The sequence below is a fragment of the Phyllostomus hastatus genome, unplaced genomic scaffold, assembly GCF_019186645.2.
Source record: "Phyllostomus hastatus isolate PE091 unplaced genomic scaffold, TTU_PhHast_1.1 phas_contig_283, whole genome shotgun sequence".
In the NCBI taxonomy this organism is placed as follows: Eukaryota; Metazoa; Chordata; class Mammalia; order Chiroptera; family Phyllostomidae; genus Phyllostomus; species Phyllostomus hastatus.
Window position 1 is genome coordinate 9,144,491 of NW_025333833.1, and position 25,608 is coordinate 9,170,098.

General features: G+C 54.0%; 1 protein-coding gene across 1 annotated transcript in view; it reads left to right on the forward strand.

The window, feature by feature from the left end:
* The first annotated feature begins 369 nt into the window (after positions 1–369).
* The window catches only part of FAM163A (family with sequence similarity 163 member A), a 49,020-nt gene continuing 23,781 nt past the window's right edge, over positions 370–25,608 (forward strand). The window contains exon 1 of the mRNA XM_045838598.1: positions 370–400. The gene's annotated coding sequence lies outside the window, so the exon portion shown is untranslated. The remainder of the gene's footprint in view (positions 401–25,608) is intronic.

Below are 25,608 nucleotides of genomic sequence, written 5' to 3' on the forward strand. Positions count from 1 at the left end.
TGTAAGAGTGGTGATTACTATCAAGTGAGGAGAGCTGTTGCTTTAGAGGGAAGGGAAGGGCTGTTCAAGGAAATGGGGGGCAGGGGAGGCCCCGGGGTGGTGGCGATGACCTGGGTGCTGGTTGCACAGTTTTGGTCCCTGACGACTGACGAGGCGGGCTGTACAGGTCCCTTGTCTTCACTCTCTGTGCTTGACTGGTTATAACCAAATAACACACCTCTTCGCGTTTCAGTTTTGCCTTTGAGGAGAAATGAGGTGAAGGAGGAATTAGGTGTGAAGTCGGACTGTGTGAAGAAAGGCAGCACATGCAAATCCGAGGTCGCAGTTAAAAACCTGTGAGGACGGGGAGGAAAGAAGTGGAGCGTTGGAGCCGCGGTGAACCTGCTGCAGTGGCGATGAGGTGGGTACCTGGCCTTTCGGTGGTGGTTTTTTATAAACAAACAAACATACAAGCAAATCGTGCCTTAGGAATAATGCAGGTTGCTCCCAGTACTACATTTCTGACTTCCTCTACTTCACCAGTTGGGCCTGGGCTGAGGGACCACGGTTTGGTTTTGCTTTGTGTTGTTTTGTATTTATTGGCACACCATGCACCATTGACTTGCCTCCTCCCGACTCTCGGGGTATGCGGAGGTGTGCGCACAACCCTCTCTGTCTGGGCAGCAGCCGGGACACCCCGGTTCTCCCTCCCCTGCCCTCAGTCCAGCCGGGATCGGAGGGCAGCGCCGCCCGAGGAGGATGGGCCGGGCCGGGGAAGGTCCCACCTGGAGACGCCGGGGAAGTGCTGAACGGCGACGGCTCCCTTCCCCCTCGTCCGGTCCTGTTCCCGGAGCAGACTGAGGTCAGACATTGTCGTTAGGGGCGTAGAACAGACGCAACTGGTGGACTTTTGGAACATCATGAAAGGTGGGCTTTAGAGAAGCAACCTGAGCGCCGTTACCTGGCGGTGGGGGCGGGGGAGGGCTCCGATCGTCCTTTCCTGCCAGACCTCGCACCCCAGCGCTGACGACACACGGTCGGCCTCGCCACGAGGACGGGGTGCCCCTCCACGGCGGGGACAGCAGGTGTCATGGGGCTTCCAGGGACCCGCGCGGGCCGGAAACAGGAGAATATACGAGCCTTCGTAGACAAAGTCCAGGGGACGGCGACGCACCCCGGCCCTTCAGCCTCGTGCTCTCGGGGCTTCCCGTGCTGCACCCGACCCCCGTCCCAGGCGTTCGCGGGGAGCCTGACTCCGGAGTTGACATTTCTTGGGCAAAACGGCAGCGGAGCCAAAGGAAGGCTCTTTGGAAGGCACCGGCCCGCGCCGCTGTTCTCTCTCTCCTTCCGCCCTCATGCGAACAGCGTCTCTCGCGGGCAATTCTCCGAGGACCCGGGCCAGCGCCAATCAGGGCGCTCGGCCCTTGCCCCCCGCGCCGGCCACCTGGAGCGGCGATGCGGTTCTGGGGCCGCGCGCGGCCGGGACGGAGAGCGCCACCCCAGCCCCGGGCGCCCGGAAGGACGCGAGCGCGGACCCCGCGGGAGCCGCCGCCGGCGCAGTGCCGCTCAGCCTCGGTAACGGGTCGCGGGGCTCCTAGGCGCCCGGGTTCCGCAAAGGAAGCAAAGGAGGGAGGGGCGGGCCGAGGATGCCGTGGGGCATCGGGGTCCGCGCGCGCGTGGATGTGCCTGGCCAGGGCGTACTTTTGAGGGCGACTCTGCACCGGGTAAGCGCCTCCCGTGCCGCCTCCCACCGCGCGTTTTGATCCGGACCTCAGCGCCGGCGGGCTGGGGCGCTTCCGCGGTCGGCTGTCCCACTTCGCACCGGCAAGAGGTGGGCGACTCTGGCCTGGTGGCCAGGCTGCTGGTGGCGATGTCCCCGCCTCCTGGCCGGACTCTCTGGGTCCCTGCCCAGGAGCGCACGGTAATCCTTTGCCTTCACCCCGCCTCGCCGATCTGCTCCGCGGCACCTTCCTCTCGCCGGGCCCCACGCGGACGTGGCTGCTGCGCCTCGGTGCCCACGACCACCCGAGGACAATGCAGTGGCCGGAGCGCGATCTCCGGGCGCGCGTGAGTGAGGGGTGCGGGGACCCCCTTCAGTCTGGGCGGCCAGGTTGGTCCGAGCGTGTGGTTACTTCTGGGCCCACCTGGCCACCCCAACTCGATTTGCTGGTGATTTTCCTAAAGTTGTACAAAATAGGGAGGGAGGCGGTGCATTGGCGGGGTGAGGGTCAACATCCCTGCCTGTGTGTGTGGGTCCGGAGCAGAGACACCGGCACGTCCTCCTGAGGCTTCAGAGCTGGCGGCGCGCAACCCCATCCCGCGGGGCCGATTTGGTCAGCGGGGCTCGAGGCGCCGACCACAGCGAAGCCGCCGCTCAGTGGCCTTGGAGGAGGATTTGGCTCACTAGAGAGCCCAGGGAGCGAGCAGAAAGCATTGGGATCCGCCCCGCGTTCTGCTGCTCGCATCCCCTTCGCCCCGAGTCTGGCCCCGATGGGGCGAACTTAGTGAGGGGCTCTCGCGGGGTGGCTTCCCGCGTCCCCAAAGCGCGAGAGAGGCAGGGGTGGAGCTGTCTTCTCCACCAGCGCCCTTGGGCTGCACACACCACCGATGTTTCTCTGCCACATTCGGACCTTCCTTTTCCCTGGGTGGATTTGTGGGGACCTGGAAGTTTGCTTTTCTAGCAACTTCGGAGTACTGGGGCAGGTATCCAGCCCAGAGTCCGGGCCCGCCGGCTGGCAGTCAGCTGAGGCGCTTTCTTCGGCCCCCAGCCCTGGCCCACGCTCAGGGCCTGGCTGGGGAGCAGGGTCTGGAAGGAGCAGGGCCTCATCCGCAGGGCTCGGGGCTCGCGAAGAGGCAGCCAGCCGCAATGGGCAGGGGCTGACTTCGATGCAGTCAGATCCCTGTGCCCCGCTACCTCCCCCAGCGTCAAAACCAGACTCGCGGTTTGTACTGTGTGAGAGACACAGTGATGGGGGCCTTGAGACCCCACAGGTTCACGCTGCCGGAGATTCGCTGGGATTCGGTCTTCCGCGGGAAAGGTGCCTCCTTTGTGTGCTGGTCAAGTTCTCCCAAGTGCATTCAGATGCTGCCCCTTTCCTCCAAGGGGAACAGAGCAATGAGTATTCTCTGAAAACGGTTGTACGTTCTCAGATCTCTCTCCGGGTTCCAGCTCTCATCCCTGAGAGGACCTAACCCAGCATGTAGAGGCGGGGGTCACGTTGACACCCAGGCAGGAACTAAAATGTGATCCCCAAGGTTCAGCCGGGACCTGGGCCGGGTCAGCAGCATGGCTTCCTCACACCATTCGTACATCCTGGGGGAGGAAATGAGACAGGACCAGGTGTGAGTGGGAAAAGCCTCTGAAGTCCTTTGGGGTGGGGGTGGGGTGGGGGTGGGGGGGGCTACACGCATGCATCAAAACCTTAGTTTTGGGCATCACTGGCATTCCTGCCAGACTTAGAAATCTGCGTTTTGTGACCTCGTGGAAAATTGTGCTTGGGAAAGGCTCCAATGCTGGGGCTAATGAGAGCAAGTCCCTCTTGTTTTGCTCAAGGATCTCTGTTTTGTCTCCAGCTCGCCCAGCTGTAATTGCACATGAGCTCTGCTCAGTGCGGAGAGCGCCTCTGTCTGAGTCCAGCATCACCTGGTAACGGGAGAGCCTGGCACCGGCTCAGCCCGCACCCCAGGCACAGGGAGGGGTTTCCGTGAGAGCCCCTGCTAACTTGGGAAGGGTGCTGGGGCGGATCAAAGGAGGAGCTGGGAGTCCTCTGGGTAGCTTCTTACAAGAGAATGATTTGGCCCTGGCTTGGTCCCCCCCCAGGTCTTGCCTGTTGTGAAAAGTGCCCCGAGGTTTAGGGTCTGGCCTGATGGTTATTTACACCGAGGACAGGTGCTGCCACGTATGGTGTGCCTTCTGTGTGCCAGGCACAAGGCTTTGCGAGGTCAGCATTCTTATCCCCGTATGTCACACGAGGAGACTGAGTTTGGGGGAGGTTAAATAACTTGCTAAGATCGTGAAGCTGAGCTCGGAACGCAGGCCTCTCCGCTTCCGAAGTCCCAGCTCCTTCCACAGAGCCGCTCTCCTCCCATGAAAACAGACACACGTGTAGCAGCTGAAAACCCGGAGCCATTGTGAACGGGGGCTGGGACTCGTGGTCACAAGACGTCTCTGTGACCCCGGTCGACTTCAGGGATCGTGCTGGCCTGGGAAATGCACGCTCTTCATTCCCCTCGGACACAGGGGTTTAACCCACACACAGCGCTCAGCTCCCTCACGTGGAAAATGCAACGTGCAATGACGTCCTACTTCCTTAACACCCATTTGCCAAACTTTCCTATACTGGTGGTGGGAGAACAAATCGGTACAGCTTCTTTGGAGGGCATCGTGGGGACATCTCTCAAAATTTGAAATGCCTGTGCCATTGACACAGGGGTTCCGTTTCCAGGAATTTAACTTGCTGTTATGCTTGCCTCTGGGCACAGAGACATACGTACAGTCTAGCATTGTTTGAGCTGTGGAAGAACAACGGGCATGCTCAGCACAGGGGGCTGGCCAAATAGCTGGTGGTGCTTCCAGATAGTCACACACTGTCCTATTCACCCATAAAAAAAAAAAAAAAAAGAAGCAGGAGAAACTTACTCTGAAACTGGCATGGAACAATTTCCAAGATACATGGCTAAGTGGAAAACACGCTTAGAGCGTTTATAATATGCTCCTGTTCGTGGAGGAGGAAGGAGAGTTCCAGGCTATTTGCTTGTCAGTGCGAGTAGCTATATGCACAAAAACACAAAACCGAATAGTAGCTGTTGCCTCCAGGGAGAGTGGACCTGTAAACCCTTTGTATCTTTCCAATTTCAAGCCACGTGATTACATTAACTAGTTTAAAAAATCCTGTCCTTGCTCTGTGCCTGGCGGTTCTCTTGAGCTCCTCTCCAGCTGGGTGGTGTGGACTACCCCCACCCCAGATTGCTTGAGAGGCTGCCACTGGAATAAAAGCCAAATCGCTGTGCGACCACACTGGGCCCATAGTGTCTGGCCATCCAAAATTCCTTTCAATATGCAGGCTGCGCTTGGAAAGCTGGGGTGGAAGAGGTGTTCTTAGACCTCTCTGAGCTGGGTAGGCAAGATCTGTTCCTCCAGCTTTGAAAGCAAGATGGAGAAATAGAAACTGCCCCTGTTTTTACTACCCTAATGTTCCCTATGCAGGCTAAGCATCAGGGACTGGAGGGCGTTAGTGAGGGCACGGGAGGAGCACCGCGGTTGAGCATCTGACAGGGTGTCAGAAGGTTTATTTCTAGTGTCGTGTTTGGGGAGAAAGAGAGATACACTAGAAAGAAACGGTTTGGAAATTATTCTGGGGTTGAGGGCTCTATTGCCTCAGCAGAGGGGTGAAGGTTATTTATGTGAGTTGTCCTGCCATCAATCAGTGTGTCCCTGAATGCCCCTTTGGGTGCTTTTTATGAGCACAGATGCTGGGCTCAGCTGTCCGCACCCCCCACCCTGCCCCTCCTCAAGGATTCCCTTCTGTTGATCATTCACCCTGGAGGCCAGGGGGATGCACCAGGGGATGGAAGCAGGTATCGGGCACTGCCGTCCCGCCTTCAGGTAGGACAGGCTGTTGCAGAGCAGAAGCAGTGGAGGAAAGGCTTGCTTCCAGCCGTGGGACATGGGGCTCTCCCGCACCGTTAGGTGTTTAGCCTTTTTGGGGAATGTTCTGTGTTGCCCTTACTCTGCTAAGCGCTCTGCCCTACATTATGTCATTTAATCTCTAGATCAGGTAGGTGGGGGAGCCCAGGCTCATTGCCATCGAGCGCCAACGCCTTTCTGCTCTCCCTTCAGTGACTTTTCTGTTCCCTGCACAGTAACCTGCAGCAAGGCACGGTGGCATCACACAGGCGCTCACAGACTCGGGCTGGGGTATAACAGCAGGTGGCCGAGCATCCCGTGCTTTGGGGGATGATCTGGAACCTTGGCACTCCGGATAGGTTTGCACAAGGCACGGTTCGGGGACAGAGCAGTCAGCCTCCTTGGTTTGGATTTCTGTCTCTCTCCGTTTCTATCTCTGGGTGTGTGTTGAGGGCCGGGCTGAGCGGCCTGTGCGTGTGGGGATCCCCGGGGACGGAGGGAGGGAAGGAGCAGTTGCCTCTGTGCTGATGAGGCCCCGTGTCTGCACCCAAGGAGCAGGGTGAGCAGGGTGGTCCCCGAGCCCCCCGTCCGCGCTGGGAGTCACTCTGCTGTTTGGGAAAAACTGCCTGAGAGCTGAGCTCACTGCAAACCTTTCTCCTCCCACGCAGCTCCCCTGCTGGGGTTCACCTCTGACTCCCATTCCGCTTCAAAAAGAAACAACTTGGATTTCTCCCCAAATAAATTCTGGAGCACGCAAGACAGCCGCTTGTTCTGCTGCTGCTGCTGCTGCTGCTGTTGCCCACAGCAGTGAGAGCAAGACGCCGGGCCTGGCTCTCAGCTCCAGCTGCCAGAACCAGCCAGGAGGCCAGATGCCCCAACTATTTTTTGTTAAAGTCCCCTTATAACACAGAAAGTGTTTACATACCATACTAGTAGGGCGTGATCCGTGTAACCACTTCCATTTAGAAAATAATCTGTTGTTCAAAGCACTGGGTGGGCAGAAAGAAGTGCCCAGCACGGCCCCTGGGAGCGAGTTGCCCAGAGGCAGAGCAGGAGCGGACCCTTCCCGTTGCCCGCAGGGCTCTGCGGAGCTCAGGACACGCTGGGTGGAGGCACGAGCCACGTGCTGGCTCATGCGGAGGGGCTAAGACGAATCAAAGGCTGGCCCAGGTGGATTAGCAAGGTCCTTCTGGAGGAGGTGAGTTTGTTAATTGGGCCTTGAAAGCTAAGTAGGATTTTGATAGACAAACTCAGTAGAAGTGGCTAAGAGAACAGCTTGCGCAAAGGCACAGGATTGCAATAGAATAGAGAGTATTATACCAGAGTAATATAAAAGTAAATGAACATCAGTAATGTCATTCCTTACCCAGCTTCTGCCACAGACATAATACATGGTAATTTTTAGGTCCCGTGTTTTGCCATGTATAATGTGCTTCTGTGTAGAGTGCATACCCACGTTCTTGGCCCAGTCTTTCAGGAAAAAAAGTCTTTTAATTTTTAACTCAGTTTTTTAATCTATTTATATTTAGAAACAAAACCAATTATTGTATTCCAGGCAGGGTATTATTTTGCATATAGATATCGCTGTTGCTTTCTAGAGTTACACTTTTAATGCATAAGCATAAATAAAAGAATTAAAAACATTTATATAGACACAGAATTAGTACTACCCATGTATAATGCCCATCCTTATTTTTCCCTCAGAAATGTGGGCAAAGAGTGCACATTATACATGGCAAAATACGGTACTTACAGAATGAAACTTTATATCCCCATAGAATAGCCAATCACGATGATTGTTTGGGGCAATCATCAGGGCTTCCTCATAGACGAGATATTAGAAGCGAGGCCCACAAGTGTAAGACCCACAACTATAAGTTTATTGCAGATTCATTTTGCTTTAAAAAAAAACACAACAGATGGTATTTGCCAGATGTAAAATCAAGCATTGCTGTGTATGAAACCACTGTGTCACCGTGAGTGTTTCAGTGGGGCGGCAGCAGGGCACTGGGGACGGGGACTCAGTTCGCCTCACCACTCTATTCACGGTTGTTCACCCGTTCGTTCCTTCGTGCATTCAACACACATGACCCAAGCATCTGGGCCTAGTGCTGGGCTGCTCAGGGAGAGATGAAAGGAAAAGCCACGCCCCCTGCACCCTCCAGGACCTCGGGCGGACCTCGGAGACAGGGCAGGCTCCGTTCCAGACCACCGCAAAAAGTGAATGTTGCAATAAAGCCAGTCACGTACAAAAGTTATGTTTACACTGTAATGTAGTCTATTAAATGTGCAATACCATGCTATCTAAAAAGTTTACATACTTTAAGTAAAAACTAATGCTGCTGGAAAACTGGTGCCAATAGCCTCACTCAGCTCAGAGTTGTCACAAACCTTCCATTTGTAAAAGTCGCAGTATCTGTGAAGGCCCAGAAAACCGGTGTGCCTGCACCTGGAAGAGCTCATGAAGGGTGACAAATGCCACAGTGGAAACAGGGACAAAGGGCTGTGGGAAAATGTAGTACGTGTTCAATAAATGCTGGTTGCTAAAATAAAGAATCAATATGACAAACAGCACCAGGTACCCCCAAGAGAACAAAAAATTATTTCTTTGGGTCTGGCCAGTGAGTATTAACTACTTTTGTTCATGTCCCGAAATCCATGGAAATTGTGGCATTCTCTGGAAAACGCCATGAAATATTTACATATTAAAATGGATGAATACATGATGATTTTGAAATCAGAGAGCACCTTATGCTAGAGTCCAACCCAGGCACCAAGTTTCAAGAAAGAAAACTGTATGGAACAAAAGCTTTCAAGTGAGAACATTGTGTCGGCCCATTTTTCTATGAACTGGGGGAAGTCCGCCAAGATTCTGTTTTGGGGCAGGACACCCTCAGCCCAGCGGGGAGGCACCCGGGCTCCCCAGGAGGACGGTGCCGGCGGTCTGCAGGTGGCGATGATTCGGGCAAGGACGACTTCAGAGGAGCGAGGAGGCCAGAAGCAGCTAGCGTTGGGCTGAAACATGAGGGACACATTTTCAAGATGTCAACACATATTTATTGGGTGTCACGGGGGACACAAGGTTGAGGCGGGGGAAAACAAAACAGCCAAAGCCCCCGTTCTCATGGGGCTTGAAGTCATTCAGGGGAAAGGAATTTGTCACAAAGTAAATGCAAAGTGACACTGTGGGAGAAGCTATGACACAGAGGTGCACGGCATGGTAAGGGTAGGTAAGGAGAGGTCCGAGCGGTTTGGGAGGACTCGGGAAGCCGTCCTGAAGACCCGCCCGCTGAGCTGAAACCTGGGGAATGAGTGGGCGCTAAGGAGGCGAGGGGAGCTGGGAGCTGGGAGAGGAGAGTCCAGGCAAAGACCATGCTTAGAGAGAACGTGGCATGGTGAGGTACCCAAAGGCCAGTGGACTGGGGTGCAGAGAGAGAGAAAGGAGGAAATATCAGATGAGCGGGAAAGGTGGGCGGGAGTTAGAGCCTGCGACCTGATCAGCCACAGTAAGGATGAGGGTGCTGATTGTAAAGCCATATGGGGAGTCACGGAAGTGCAAAGCAGGAGCGTGAGGGTCAGATTTTCCCATTTCAGGAGGATCGCCCTGATTATACAGTGTGGACATTATATTTGAGGTGGTCAAGGGTACACCCAGGGAGACCTAGTAGGAGACTCCTGAAGTGGTCCATGTGACAGGTGACGGTGGTTTAGACAGGGATGTTTGTAGTGCACATAGAAAGAAGTAGATTTGACTGACAGGTTTAGAGTATAAAATGGACAGGAAGCGATGGTTTGGATGTGAGAGTTGAGTGTGAAAGTTTAAAAAAATTTTTTTTAATTTATTGATTTGAAAGAGAGAAACATCAATTTTGTTGTTCCACTTATTGACGCATTCATTGATTAATTCTCGTATGTGCCCTGACCAAGGATCAAACCTGCAACTTTGGTGTATTGGGACAACACTCTAACCGACTGAACTACTCAGCCAGGGCCTTGGGTGGGAGTTTTGAGGATGGGTCTAGGCTTCCAGCTTTGTAGCAGTGAGTGGCGGTACCGTTCCCTGAGACAGGAAGCAGTGAGAGAGGACCGGGCTCTGGGGTAAGCATCGCAAGTTTGACCTCAGCCGAGCTGTGCTTGAGGGGCCTTTGCACCATCGGAGTTGGGAGCTCAGCGGGCCAGGTGGACGGCTAAGCAGGGGTTTGGAGGAGAGGACTGGCAGAGGCAGGCCTCAGTAAGTCACCGACACCAGGCATGACGGAACCCACGGGAGGGATGGCGCTGCCCAGGGAGGAGCAGGGAGGGAGGCTTAGAAGAGAAGGCCTGGACAGACTTGCAGTAGGTGAGGATAGGCCTGAAAAGGGCACAGAGAAGGGCAGTCCTGAGAGAGAAAAAAAGACACACAGGAGGTAGAAATAGCGTGAAAACCAAGGGCGGAGTATTTCCTGAAAAGAAGAGAAAACATGGCTTCTGCTGAGAAGTCAGTTAAATGAGGATGGCTAGAAGCCCCTGGACTTCGGAAACGTGGAAGACAGGGGTGGTGCAGGCCAGCGCCTCGGTGATGCGGCGGGCACGGTCAGACTGCAGTTGGTGGGGCAGAGAGGGAAGTAGGAAGTGGATCTTGCACGTGTGAGTAAGCCCTGCTGAGGTTTGGCTGTGATGGTTGTAGTTAGGGTGGCTTCATTATGCTGCTTTTCTTTCTAATCCTCATCCGAGGACATTTTTTTCATTGCTTTTGGGGTTGGGGGAGAGAGAGAGAGGGAGGGAGAAATATCGATGTGAGAGAGAGTCATCGATCGGTTGCCTTCTCATACACACCCTGACTGGGGATCGAACCCGCAGCCAGGGTATATGCCCTGACTGGGAATTGAACCTGTGACCCCTTAGTCTACAGGATAATGCTCCCACCAACTGAGCCACAATGGCCAGGGCTGGTTTCATTATGTTTTAACGGGAAACGATTGAGCACACGTAAATACCAGTGGAAAAGATCCAGTTGAATGGAAAAGTTATAGGTTAAAGGAAGGATAATTCATCATGTAAGATGCCTAAGAAGATGTGTGAATAGCATGTAATGTGCAGGTGGAGGGGCTGGCTTCAAGACGGGGGGGAACCAGTCTTTGGGCCAGCTGGGGAGACGGAGGAGAGGACACGGCCAGGTGTCAGTGTGTTTGTATGGGGTGGTGGGAAGATGAGGGTGTTGCCATTGAAGGAAGGGCGGATGGCCGGGAGACAGGATGGAGGAAGGAGTTTGTTTGATAGGGGTGATGAGCACAGTGAGGAGAAAGAGTGAAGAAAGTGGAGAAAGGTGATGATATTGGACCACTTATTGGCTATGTGACACTGAGCCCATTTTCTTACCTGTAAAATGGGAGAAGTGACAACGTCGGTTACTCCCCAGAGTTGTGCCTGGCCCGTAGCGAGTGATCAGCAAACGCGGGCTGCCGTTTCATCTCCGTCCTCGCCGAGGGCGCAGCGCTACACGCAGAGTGGGTCTCAGTGTAACACAGTCGCCCGACCTCCCAGACTGCTAGTACCGACGAAGTAGATGGACATCGCCCCACCCACACTGGTCTCGCTTCCCATCACCGAAGCACCAATCTCTTTCTTCTCTAAGCGCTTGGAAGCTTTTCCGCTACTTAATGCTGAGGGATTTGTACGTGGTGCTTAGCCAGGGCGGATTCTATTAAGGAATTTAATCATACGGGCAGGGCACTGGGCCAGGGTGAAGAGAGAAGAGGTTCAATTAATTCAAGAGCCCAATCTCTTCTGACCTCATTCATATACAGGGGACATTCATGCCTTTATTCCTTTTGGTTGGAGCCATCTTCGGGCCAGGCCTGCCCGCAGGCTGAGACACAGCGATGAAGAGGAGTGGTTCCTGCCCTCCCCTCATACATTAATCTGATCGTATAAAAGTTGTAACGACTGTACCATGTGCTGGGAGCACAGGAGAAGGAGGCCCTAGGGTGCACAGACTAGGCAGGGAAGGCTCTCCAGAGCAGGTCGTGTTTGAGCTGGGCTATGAGGATGAACTTCTTTGCAGACAAGGGAAGCTTCCTGGGCATTCTAGGCAGGGGGAGGCCAGAGAGCTCAAGAGTTGGCGGGGGAACTGAAACTACACACAATCCAGTAATGTCAGAACGGGAAGTGTCCGGTTATGCAGACGAGACGAGAGGCTAGACCGCAGAGTGGAGGGCGAAGGACCTGGACTTGACCCCGTAGGAGATGTGGAGCCGCCGCAGAGTTTTGAAGAGAGCAGAGGGACTGGTCAGGAGACAGTGGTGCTAGCGCAGGTGAGGGCTGACCGGAGACCATTTCCAGCGATGTGGGTCCAAGGTGTGGCCGTGGGAGCGGGTGAGCGAAGGGAAACTGAAGCCACTGGCACTGAGGAGGGCATGGACATCGGAGGCTGCGGTGATAGAGAAGCCACCTTTGTGCGTATTGGAACTTTCTAGGGCGATGGCAGAACCTTAGGTGCAGGGGAGGTGATTGCTCGAGTCCTCGGTGAGGAAGAGAGAGTCAGCGATGGGGCAAAGGATAGAAAGAAGAATAATCAAGTAGCAAGGACTTCAAAGGAATAAGGATTTTCACAAGATAATGGAAATAAAACACCCCACCTCTGATTCTGGAAAGCAGAATAGATTCATGAAAGATTTGAACAGTTGCTTCTTATTGCCAAGGTCAGGCAGACACCACAAAACAGGTAGGACAGATTTCCAAGATTCCAGACCATCAGGTACTGCTTGAGGACACCATATGGCAGATGGATGCCACCAGATTCAAGAGCCCAGACATCAGCTGAGTCCCCGTGGTGACTCCACAATCCCTGGTGTTGTCCTGGGCGTAGTCCCTTCCCCAGGCCCCTCAGAGAACCACTTCCAACCTCTTTGCCAAGGTCTCAATGTTACTGAGCACGCCCTCTCGCCATGGCAAAGGAGTCAGACAAACGGCCCCTTCATCGCTCAGAGAGCTGCTGGTTCAGCACCACTCTTCTCTGAGCAGGCGGGTTTCTGCGTGGACCCACTCCTTTGTGGGGCATCTACTCTATACTCGGTGCTGTGCTGGGCACACTGGAGGATTCAGAAAAATACCGGACATGGCCATGCCCTCCAAGATCTCCTAGTCTGATTAGAAGAGCTAGAATAGAATACCTGGAACAGTCAGAGTGAGTAAATACCTTCCATAGTTTAAGGTAGGTGGTTGGGTACGGTCAGGGAAGCAGGTAAGTGCAGTGCCACGTCTGGACAGGAGTTAAGGGGGGTGGGAAAGAGAGAGTGAAGAGTCTAAGGCGACCTGCAGGGTTTTGGATGGGGGGAGGAGGCCCGAGAAGGGGCGGTGCCCTTGGGAGGGCCGGGGAGCACGTGGAGGAGAGTGTTGGGGCAGAGGCGCAGAGCTCAGAGTGGGAAATGGGCACTGGGGGAGAGTCTGCAGGCCTCTTCGGGTGGAGGTGGGCGTGGAGCTCGTCTGCTATGCTGAGATAAAGGGAAGTGCTGGGAGTGTGTTAAAGACACGTTTTCACGAAGGGAAAACAAGAGTTAACTAGGAGCCAAATGGAGACAGTGCGGGTACCAGGATGGAGAGGGCCATGCTCCAGAAATTGAAGACTGGGCGAGACTGGCGGTTGATTGGATATGAGGGGACACACAGAGGGAGACGACGGGGATGACTCACAGGTCACAGGGCATGGGGACTGGGTGGGTGGCGGTGCTGTCCATAAGGAGGAGGACGACTACAGCAGGAAAAGCACTCTGAGGGAAGAGCAGGTAAAACGATGCTTCCTGTCTGGGACCATTCGAATTGTAGAGTCCTGCAGGATAGCTTAGTATCCCGTGTCTGGGGCCACTGGGGAGTATAATCCTGAAACCCAGCGAGAGTTTGGCCCAGATATACAGCTCCAGGAATCATCCATAAGCAGGGGAATGCCTAAGGCAGGCGCGCTGGGCAAGGGTGGAGTCTTGGGAAGGACTTGGGTTTGTTAGGGGAGTGGCCTTGAAGAGACAAAGAGGGAAGAGTCAGGGTGGCCTGAGCCAGACCAGGACAAGCTTCACATAGGAGTGAATGGTCGACAGTAGATTGTTCCAGACAGGCAATCTGGGGTCATTGAAGACCCCGTTTGTCTCAGTTACAGAGTAATGGGTGGGAGTTGGAAATGAGATTTCAGTGAGCTACGAATGAATAAGCTGCGAAGGAATAGAGAAGCAAGTATACACAAACGTTCGAGAGGCTTTGCTGCCAAGGGGCCGAGAAATGCCGCCGTGGCCGGATGATTGTTGCGAGGGTGTGTGGACAGCAAGTGTGGACTTCTGGTCCTAGCAGCCTCGCTGGGAGAGAGGAGAGGGGCGGTGGAGTGGTAGCTACAGGGGCATGTGAGGAGAGATGGTGTGCAGAGAGATGTAAGATTTTTTTAAGGTTTTATTTATTTATTTTTACAGAGAGGGGAGGGAGGGAGAAAGAGATGGAGAGAAGCATGGATGTGTGAGAGAAACACTGACTGGTTGTCTCTTGCACGCCCCCAGCTGGGAGCCTGGCCCGCATCCGAGGCAAGTGCCCTGACCAGGAATTGAACCAGCGACGTTTCAGTTCATAGGCCGGCGCTCAGTCCACTCACCCACACCAGCCAGGCCAATAGGTTGTTTTTAGGAGTGGAAGAAACTTGATTGTGTCTGTGGGCTGATGGGGTAGAGCCACCAGCGGGAGGCACGGGCCGAGTGGAGCCTGGACCGGAAGCAGAAGGAGCAGGTGGGATCTAGGCCACAGGCTGGACTGACCAGGAGGAGGACTCTTTCTTTAGCCTTTAGACCCGGAGGGAAGAAGGTGAAGTTTGGGGTCATCCTAGATAAGATTTGGGGTTAGGCTAGGGATGGGGGCAAGAAGATCAAGTCATTCACCCCTGACTCCAGGGGTTGCCCCAGCCTCTCCCTTAGGGCACCCACAGTCCGTCACCCAAAGGTGTAATTATTGGTTCCAAGGGGCCTCCTCTCCCTAGCTGCAGTGCTGTGGTGGGCTTAGTTCCCATCGTCATGATGTGCCCGACCGGTTCTTCAACAGCTGCAAGCACACCCCTGCATCCGTCTACCTGTTTTTCCATGCAGCTACATATAAGGCTTACTGAGGGGTCCGACACTGGGCCGGGTGCTGAGACACGGCGGCGGAAAGGCAGGCCAGTGTTCCTCAGTCCAGTCCCTGCTGACATCCTGGGCCTGGTCATTCTTTGTTGTGGGGGGCCGTGCTGTATTTTCTAGAATGTTCCGCAACATCCCTGGCCTCTCTATTCATGAGATGCTAGCAGCAGCACCACCCCCGCCCCGATTGTGACAACCACAGATATGTCCCGTCATGGCCAAATGTCCCCTTGGTGGACAAAATCACCCCTCCCCAGGGAGAGGATTCAAAGTATTACCAAACAAGTGATCACGGAAATAAAAATAAAGTTCCCCAGTATAAAGATGCTCTGAATAAAAACAAGCAGGTCCCGTGATGGAGAATGGAAGGGGCCTGCCTTTGGGTTTGATCATGAAGCAAGGCCTCATGGGTAAAGGAACAGTAAAACTAAGGCCCGAGGTACGAGAAGGAACCAGTCCCAGGAGGAGCGCGGCGCTGAACCTCCTGGCCAGAGAAGTTCCCAGGGCCAGAAGGGGGGTCTGCAGTTGGAGGATCAGAAAGGAGGGCCGTTGGCTGGGGCCGAAGGGAAGAGTGGTGTAAGGTGAGATGGGAGAGGTAGGCGTTCTAAGGGTCGTCCAAATATTTGCGCCGTGCTCTCTGTAGGATCGAGATGTGCGTGGGTTGTGTGAAGAAGATCGTCCTCTGCGGAGAGGCGGCCGGTGGGGAAATGACTGTGGTGGTTCGGGCAAGAGACGGAGGGTGGCCCGCAGCGCGGCAGGGAAGCTGGAGGGATGCGGATGGACCGGGGCTTGCCTCCGTGTTCCTGAGGCCTCGCGTGTTTTGGTCATACCCGAGGGCTGGCAGTACTGACTCTGGGACCGCTCCTACTTTATTCAGTAGCATTTGTGGAGCTCCCAGTGTGTGCCTGGCATGGAAGGCACTGCCCCACGCAGCTCCAAGTCTGGGAGGGAGAGAGACCCGAACGGCATCGTGCGAAGGTGCGTGATTCTCCGAGCGAGAGATGTTGCGGAAGCCTGTGTGGAAGGGGCGCTGACCGGCCTGGGGGAAGGAGGAGAGTCCGTGAAGAGTGGAGGAGGTGGCACCTAGACTGAGTTATCACAAACTCAGTTAACCAGTGACGTGCAGCAGAATGGGCGTGCCAGGCCCGCCCATCCCCGTACAGACCCGGCGAGGGCCAACAGCACAGCAGGGCAGAAGCCTACCACCCGGGACAGGGGCAGGTGAGAGGGGGTCAGAGGGGCTGGCAAGGGCCAGAGGGGCTGGCAAGGGCCAGATCATGACAGCAGATGCAACCTTTGGGTCTCAAGGGGCAAGTGACAGTGTGGCAGAAACAGGGGCAGATGAGAAGTGTGGGGTCTCCAAGCTCCTAGTCCATTCTCTGCCAGTGCATCCTCCTCTGGCTACCACAGACTCTCTCTGAAGTCTGGGACTGCTCAGGACCTCTGAGTGTCCCCACAGTGGCTCCTGAGGGCCCTCACCCCATCCCACCCCTGGCGCACCAAGCATTTGCGATCACAAGCCTGGCCCTCGCTGCCCTGCGCTGTGCTGGGCTCTCGCTCGTGCTGCTCCCTAAGCCCTGAAAGGAAATCCCCAAAAGAGAAACCCCAAGACTGTTCTCACAGTCAAAATAACTACTCCCCACTGAAGTGCTGAGAAATAGGGGGTTTCTTTAGTCAACCAGCAGCTACTTCCAATGGTGTAGAAACACATTTCATGTGAAAAGATATTCGTGATCTGTTGTTAAATTATGAAGCAGCGTGTACACAGTATAACCCCTCTAAGTACGTGAATATATCTCAGAGTAAAACAAAATGTTAACAGTGCTCATCGGCAAGTGGACAGAGTTATGGGGGATTTTCATTTTATCCTCTGACTTCTGTACGTTCACAATTTTCTAATGCACAATCATTACTTCTACGACAAGAAACAAGCAGCAAACAAAGCCGCACTGGGCATCTATCTGGTTTCCCCGCCCCCCCCGCCCCCCCTCCCCAGTGACTGACCTCGGGCTCCTTGTAGACACAGCAGCGTTTCCTCCAGGACTGCAAGCGAGACTAATTCATTAAGTGCTTTCAGCCCCGAAGATGACAGGAGCCAGGAAGGCATCAAGTCTGGTTACTACGACAGCCGGTAGCCTTGATGTCTGTGTGTTTATTTATTAGCGGGACTTGGTGTACCATCCTCCCCCAGCTCCCGAACCTTCCCCGCGGACTTGGATAGAGATCACATTCTCAACCTGGCACAGCCCATCGGTCAGAATCAAGTCAGGGCCGGCTCACCGGGGGATGCAGACAACAGGAACTCTGGCCGAGGACGCAGAATGAGCTTGGGGTGGGCGAGGTGTTGGGTGAACAGAGGGCTCAGGGGCAAACTGGATTCTAGGGTCCCTTTCTTTAAGCTAACAATGATTGAATGCTTTTCCTGCCAAGCATTGAATATTGCTCTTTACACGCTTTTTCTCCATCTAAACTTCACAACAGTTCTGTCAGGGATTATTCCCATTGTAGAGCTGTGGAAACTGAGGCTCAGAGAGTGTGCATAACTAGTTAGTAGCAGTGCTTAGGTTTTCACTTGGCTGTTCCTTCACTGAACACCCCCTTCCCCACCCTACTGCCACCTCCCTATTTAATGGATACTGCTTTAAGTCGGGATTTTATTGGAGAATATTCTATTGATTTTGGCTTGGAAGTTGCACAGCATGGAGAAGATGCCATATGCCATTGTTAAGTGGGTGGATGGATGGGTGGATGGATGGGAATGAGTGGATGAATGAATGAACAAAATGATGACTTTTAAAGGGTCCCATAATCATATAAAGGCAGAGAGGTAATCGCATTAGTGACTGATCTCATAGGTAATTGCTATAGATGGATGTGACCAGGACTCAATAGCTCTGTCTGTTCCCCACCCAAGGTTAACAAGTATATGCCTTTAGTGGAAGTCAATACCAGGCGAATCATTTTCTTTAAATATTTTATTTGTTTTTAGAGAGAGGGGAAGAAAGGGAGAAAGAGAGGGAGAAAAACATCAGAGTGTGATCGGTTGACTCTTATGTGCCCCCTGCTGGGGGCCTGGCCTGCAACCCAGGCATGTGCCCTGACTGGGAATTGAACCAATGACCTTTTGGTTCACAGGCCAGTGCTCAATCCAATGAGCCACACCAGCCAGGGCTAGAGAGGCATGTTTTGAGTGCTGGAGAGAACTGGGACCATGTAGGTATGTGGCTCAGTCAGTCCTTGCAGATCAGATGGAGAAGCGGTATCAGTCCTTCCCATGCACAAAGCGAGATGGGTGTTCTTTTCATTTGCAAACTGGTTACCTCATGTCCTAGCACTTTGCCTGTAGGGCTCCATCCTCTGGGTCTAGGGACACAGAGCAGCAGGGACGCCCAAACAGTGTGCTTTCCTGGGCCATTTGTGAGGGAAATGCTTTGTTAATTTTTTTTTTTAAGTTTGTATCAAACCAGCAGCCATTTCTTGGCTCAAAAGAAGAGACGCTTTTCTCCATGTGTGCGCTGTCCGCTTTAGGAATGCTCAAGGTTGGTTATGGGGCCAGCAAGTACAAAGGGAGGGATGCTTTGGTGCTCATTTCTTACCGCCTTACCCACCTTCCTGGCTGAGCTTAGAGCTCACGTCATTCCTTTCCCCAGCTCTGAATTAGTCAGCCAGCAACAGGAATGAAGGCCGCTGCGTCAAGGCTGCCGAGGGAGCCTGGGAGAGAAATATCTGGGCCAGCATGCCGGCGCTCGTCCCCCAGGAGCTCACAGCTGCCTTGGAGAGAGACTGGGCATCAGTGTTAGATTACAGGGCAGTGCCGTGGCCATGACCGTGAAAAACTGAGGAGCAAAGGGGCCGCGGGACACTGGCCTGGCCAGTTTCTTCTTCTGAAAAATGAAGGCCGTTGGGTTGGTCTCTGCCTTTTCCTATTCGTCTTCTCCTCTAAGGACATGTAGTTCTTCCATCACTAGTCTAATGAAGTTCATGAGGGAAGGCTGGAAGGGCCTGATGTCTTCTGAGAAAGGGCACGGGACCCTTGGGAGAACTGCATCTCTGCCTGAGAGCAGATTCGTGGTCCCTGGCGGTAGGCTGTAGCAAGTCCCATTTTACAGATGTGGAAACCGAGGGCCAGGCCCCTCTCCCCGAATGGCAGGGGAATCCTAATGCGGCCTTCACTGCCTGAGAAGAGGTGCTTTCCTGGGGGGCCCTCAGCCAGGTGTGTGGAGGAGGCAGGCTCCCTCTCCTTGACCTTCCCCCAGACTTCGCCCTTGGTGCTTCCTTTGCCAGCCCATCCAATTTGGTTTGGGAAACTTCTTTTAAAAATTATTTCTAAGAGCCTTGGCCAGTAGCTCAGTTGGTTGGAGTGTCGTCCCCATACGCCAAGGTTGTGGGTTCAGTTCCCGGTCAGGACACATACGAGAACCAACCAATGAATGCATCAGTAAATGGAACAACAAATTGATGTTTCTTTCTTTCTCTTTTCTTTCCTCCCTCTCTAACACCAATAAATAAAGTTAAAAAATTATTTCTAAGAGATCACATGCATACACACTGAGTAAGCTCTTTGTATTTTATTTGGGAGATCATAAATGGCTCTCAGGCTAAATGAAACCTGAACCAATAGGAGAACTTCCCAAGGACCTCATAGGAAACAAGAGTCACAGAGCTGGTGGGAAACTGAGCTGATGCAAACGCCGTGTGGGTGCAGGGTAACCTTGACGAGGGAAACACTGGCCAGTGTTTTATCTGCCTCTGTGTGTGTTAGGACGTCGATGCTGTCGTGTGCACCATCCACAGGTTCCTGATTGTTCTCATAACATAAGGGCAGAAGGGGGAGAAGAGAGTTCGCACTGGAGGCGTAGGGGAACGCAGCCACACACGGAGAACGAGCATTATTGGTTTAAGTCCTGTGGACAGGCTCTGCGCTCCTCAAATAGAAGCAGTTGCCCACACTCTGATTCAGTCCTCCGACAGCTCAACTTCTATAAGCACAAAGACTCCCTGTTACATTTCATTCCCTTCCTTTCTGTTTCTCTTCTGTGCAAAGCAAGGTGTCAGGTATTGGTAGGGCAACAGACTGGCCCAAGATTCCCCCCAGCTCCAGCACCAAAAGTCACACCCAGGGAGCCCTCCGAGTTCTGGGCGGCCCAGGATGGTTGGTGACCCCGAAGGCATGCCATAGCTTCAAAAGAAACCCCTGTCGGGGGAGAGCGTTCCCTTCGGAGGTGGTCTCACATGGTAGTTGAGAGCGTGGGCTCCAGGTACCTGCCCAGGGTGCACGCAGATCCTGGCTCCGGTCCACATCCATGCCAGACCCCGGGGCAAGTCAGTTGGGCCTCTGGGCCTCAGTTGCGTCATCTGTACAATGGGGATAATGTTAATCTCTACCTCAAGAGCTTTCTATGTGAAATCATATGAATCAACACATGTAAAGCACTTTTATTTAGAACAGTGCCTGTCTCTTAGTGAGAGCTCAGTAAATGTTAGGTACAATTGTTATTTTGTCAGCATATGCCTGTTACAAGATCATAGACTTTCGGAATTGATGGGACGTCTTCATAGATGACATCTCAGTGCCCCCAGATTTAAAGCCCTTCACACGTCACAGTGACACCTCCTTCCGTGTCCGCCTCCTGCCCTCTTTTGGTTCCCCCAATGGTGGTAACTGTTGCAGCTGGTGGAGGTTTGTTGGAACAGCCTCAGAGGGGACGCCACTTCACCTGGCGGCAGGACAGGTCGGGTGTGATGTCTAAGTACCTCTCAGACTTGAATGCGCCCACAAATCACCTGGAGATCTTGTTCAATGTGGGACCTGATTCAGCAGGTCTGGGTGGGGCCCAGGATTCTGCATTTCTGACAAGCTCCTGGGTGGCATCGTGCTGCCGCTCCCGGGACTGCACATGCTCTGAGAGCAAGGCCACGCTGGGGATCAGCCTGTGTGAGTCTGAGCGAAGGCTCTGAAACCCACGTCCAGCTGGAGTTCCTCAGATGAGAGTGTCTGCCCTGGAGGCAGGGGCGGGAGCTACTCGGAGAGCTGGAGGGGAGCAGCCAGACCTGGACGCTGGGCAGAGCTGAGACCTTGCTGAGGCGTGTCACGGCTCGTTCCAGCGACCAGGGCTGGTCCAGGGCGAGTGCTTCTGACGTCCACTTCTCTCCCGCCTGGGTCCATGGATTTGCTCTCTTGCATGGTAGGCAGAGGAGCTAGTGCTCCCTCCACCAGGGCCCAGGGGTCACACACGGTGAGTGCAGGGCCCAGCAGGTGACTGCAGAAAGGTTCAGAACTGCTGGCCCGAAGAGGCAGAAGCCCTAGGGCTGGGCCCCCAGTCTCCCCACCCCAAACAGCCCCAGAGTGACCTGGCCTGGGAGAGATTACTTCCTCAGACACTCAGAACTCGGACTGTCTCCGCTTTGGGTGGATGGACCCAACTCTCCCAAACTGACAACCTGAGCCCCAAAATAAGCATAAACAGCGGAGCCCTCACACTCAAGGCGTCTTCAGTCCTCCGTAGAAGCCTTGGACTGTAGAGTCCTCTTGCCGCCCCTCACCCCGGCAGCAGAGTGATGCTACCCTCGGGCGCAGCCAGTGTGCTCTCCGCGCTCGGCCCGTACGAGTGCTGGAGAAGGCTTCCCGGGAGAGGTCAGACACGGAGCCGGACCACCGATTCTGCCCGCTGCTGCCTGCGTTCCCTCCCGCCAGGCTTGTGCTAATTCGAAAAACGGCTTTATGGTAAGGAGTGCCGAGAGCCCTCTGTGGACCCCGGCGCGGCCCGGGAAGAGCTCCGCGCACGCCGCCTCTCCAGTCGGCGCGCCTGCACATCCGCGCTCCGCAGCCGTACACTTCCAAGCCCCCACACGTCTGCGCGGCGCTCTGCACATTTGTAGCTGTCACTTCGGATTGCCCCCGCATGGCTGCTCCCCGCCAACTGGGCCTTCTCCTTTCTTCCCAGGACGTTCCCCAAGGACAGCCCGGCAGTGATAAAGCCTTCCACGTTCTTTTGTTCCTCTTACTTGGTGAACCCCAGCCCCAGCCCCCAACCCCTACCTTGCAGAGCCTGCCCAGGCCCCTGGCATCCCCCTCCCTGCGGCAGCCGCCCGGGACGCAGCCTCATGCTTCCCAGTGGATTCGGCAGACGCTGAGGTTCCAAATACAGCTGCCATCCCACCCCATTCCCCTGAAGGAAAGTAATGGCGTTCTGATGTGCCTCCCAGCAAGAATCAGAGTAGCTGCACCCCAGAACTGTGCCATGTCCCTGCCATTCCTACAGCCAGCATGGACCTCGGAGGCTGTTTGTCATTTATCTGATTGTGATGAAGAACAACGTAGCTACCATTAGCATACAGTTCAGTAGTTTTTGGCATATTCCCATTGCTGTGCCATAGCTCTCTTGAACTGTTCATCCCGCAGCAGTGAAGTTCCCACCCACTCACTATCATTTCCCCTCCCTCCCCCCGGCCCTTGGCAACAACCTTTCTGCTTTCCCCTTCTGTGATTTTGACTACTTTAGATACTTCGTCTGGGTGTTACCGTTCACTGTTTGTCCTTTAGCGGCTGGCCTATTGTGCCTGGCATATGTGATGTCCTCGAGGTCCCGTCATGTCATGGTACGTGACAAGATTCCCTTTTAAGGGCCGCGTAATATTCCACTGTGTGTGTATACCACCTTTTCTGTATTTGTTCATCTCTTGATGGGCATCTGGGTTGCTTCCTCAGTTTTTTTAACCCCTTATGTCGCAGCGGGTCACCCACTTTAACACAGTGGCTGGCCCCAGACCACAGAGCCAAGCACACCCCTGCTTGTTCAGGATTTTTACTGTTGTCACCTGGGCTCCAGCAGGAGCATTTTGGGGGCTCTGGTCTGACCTGAGGGCACTGGGATGGGCCCGCCGAGATTTCTGCTGGCGGAGAGGCGGGGCTGGCATCCAGGCAGGTACTGAGGACCGTCTGCCCGTGAAAACATCCCACTCCGGGTCGGGTGTGGTCGGGTGTCCTATGTGGATGCACACTGGATTTCTTATATTAGGGAATCATCGTTAGTTTGGGGTGTTTTTTTTGAGGCGTGCCAGTGGTATTATGTTATATGTTTTAAAAGGAACCGCTTTTAGAAATGCATACCAAAATGTTCATGAATTACATGTGTGACATCTAGAACGTGCTTCCAAGTCATCGCTAGAAAGCGTGGATGAAACGTGGCAGGAGGCTCATTATTGCATCGCCTCTACATCCTGTGTTTTATGTTTTCCGTAATAAAGGAGCTTTAACTAAAAAAACTTTCAAGCTTACATCTGGATAGGGCCACACTTTGTTTAGTTGGGATTAGGGTCAGTGGGATATAACAACTTTTAACAAGTGGCTTAAACAAGACAGAGATCTGTTTCTCTGTCACGTAAAAGAAGTCTGGCCGTGGGCAGTGCAGGGCAGTGCAGCAGCTCTGTGGCGTCGTCGGGAGCCCAAGGTTCCAGATTTCTGTTTTGACCCCTAGAGCACGGCTGTCTCAGTCATTGAGTTCACCTCGTGGTCCAGGATGGCTGCTGGAGCTCTAGCCATCACATCCTAATAGACCAGGAAGAAAAGCAGAGAAGCCAACGGGGACTCTTCCTTCTGAGTCAGCTCACTTTCAGCAGCCTTCCCAAGAGACCAAATGCTACTTCCACTTAAATCGAGTTGGTCAGAATTTGGTCACATGGCTACGTGAGATTTGAGGAAATCTGAGAAATAATAGGTTTTTTTTTTTGTTTGGGGTGGCAAAATGCCCAGCTAAAAACTGAGGTTCTCTCAAAACATCCCATCCCATATGATTCAATTTATGTAACATTCTTGAAGTGGCGGAATTAGAGAAATGGGTAACAGATGACTGGGTGCTGGGGTTGGTGGCGGGAGTGGGGGGGACAGCGGTGACAGTGGCTATCAGAGGGTAGCCCCAGGGTCCTCGGGAAGGGGCTGTTCTGTGTCTTGACTGGGGTGGTGCTCACGCAAGTCTCCCCCTGTGATACAGTTGCACAGAACTAATTACACGTATGCAAACATGCAGGTGCTCCTGTAAGACTGGTGAGTACTGAGCGTCACTGGATGCTGGGTCCTGGTGGGCTACTTCGGGGTAGTGCCACATGTTACCACTGGGGGAACCCAGGGGAAGGGTATGATGGGACTCTCTGTTGTTTCTTACGATCTGCATGTTAATCTACTGTCTCCTCAAAGGATTGAAGAGACAAAAACGAAACAGGGTCCTATCTCACTAATGAGGAAGGGGAGATGTTATAAGCAATCTGTGCCATAAACCTAACTCTCTGCTGTCAACCATCCAAGCCTGTCAGCATAAGCCAGACTCCAGCCTAGCAGTAAGGCGCCTCCCAGGCAGCCCATGCTTGCCCATGGAGGGGAGGAAAAACATCCTCCCGGAACTCCCAGGTCCGAGAGCCGGCTCTGTGAGATAAACTGTCAACAGGCAGATAAAGCCAGAGAAAAGGGATGCGCATTTATTCATTTTTCATATTATGGGCACCAGAGGGGGGAAGTAAATACCCCAAAAGACGGTGACATGTAAGAGTTTATATGTCATTTTAATAAGGGAAGGGGAGGAGGAATGCAGGAACTTAGGGGAAAGTGAGTGATTTTTAGGAACGAGGAATGGGCCCTTCAAGAGCAGTCAGGAGGTGTGATCGTTTGTGACAACGTTTGGCTGCATGTGACATCGACTTCCAGTCTCTCCTGCGATGGAATCGATCCTCCCTAGGTGATGGATGACGTTCTCGAGAAGGGACTTGTGACCCACTGAGTTCCCTCTGGCCCACAAGGGGAGTTCTGAGACAGCCCCTCCACGCATGTGCCGTCTTCAAGTGCCTTCAGCTCTAAGTAGTAAATATGCCAAAATGACATGTCTTGGGGGGACGTGTCCTGAACTCCTTCACCTGGATGACGGTGTCCCCATGAAAGCATAAGCCTCCAGAGGGCCTGGCCCCAAGGTGTGTCCTGCATTTAGGAAGCGTTTACGTCCTCACCTATATGGTCCTGAATGGAGCCAACAAAACGGATCATATTCCACCCCCCAGAAGCTTCAGTTCCGAGAAAGCGCCAACATCCTTAGCAGTGTTGTCAAACCACCAGAGAATGAAAACGGTCTTTGCCCAGTTGGAAGGGGCAGTGAGCACAAAGGGACTTTTTGGATCTGTAGAGAGCTGCAGTGACTACTCGAGAGGCAGAAGGACTGGAGCGCACTTTAAACCGACTGCTAAGGAATCTGGCCGTGTTCGGGTGCCCTTTCCTCCAGGCATTACCCAGCAGCAGCTGCTGTCTCTCAGCCCGGGGCTGCTTTGCTGAGAACTTGACTGTGCCCCCTCGGGGAGGAAGTGGCCTGCCTGAACAGAAGTTTCTGCTCCAGGAATCCTCCCAGAGGCTCTTCCCTGCGGCAGCGGCAGCGCAGCGTTCTGAGCGGCCCCAGGGACCCCAGAGCCCCCGGGCAAAGGCCCCTCAGTGGCAGAAAGACTCTGAAGAGAGAGAGGGGCAGGGAGAGGAAGAACAAGGGGTTCATGCTCAGACCTGGGAGAGTGAGCAGTGGCCCGGAGTCACAGAGAGCCAGCATAAAAGGGCCTGGAAAGAGAACGTGGGAGCCCCCTGGCAGGGGGCCACCAGCCAGGCCCACTGGACTGGGAGCAGCCTTCTGGGCTGCCGGTCAGGGCTCTCACCTCTGAGTCCGTGAACTCCCAGGGGTGTCCGGCATGGGCCCTGGGGGGTTCCATGACTCCCTGAACCACGGGCAGATTCGGTAAGGATGGGTTTATTTTTCAGGGAGAGTGTTCATGGCTTACATCTCAACAGGGTCCACAAACCCCTAAAAGCTGAGAATGATGCCTGATGATACAGAAAGGGGGCTCGGGGGAGGAGTGGGG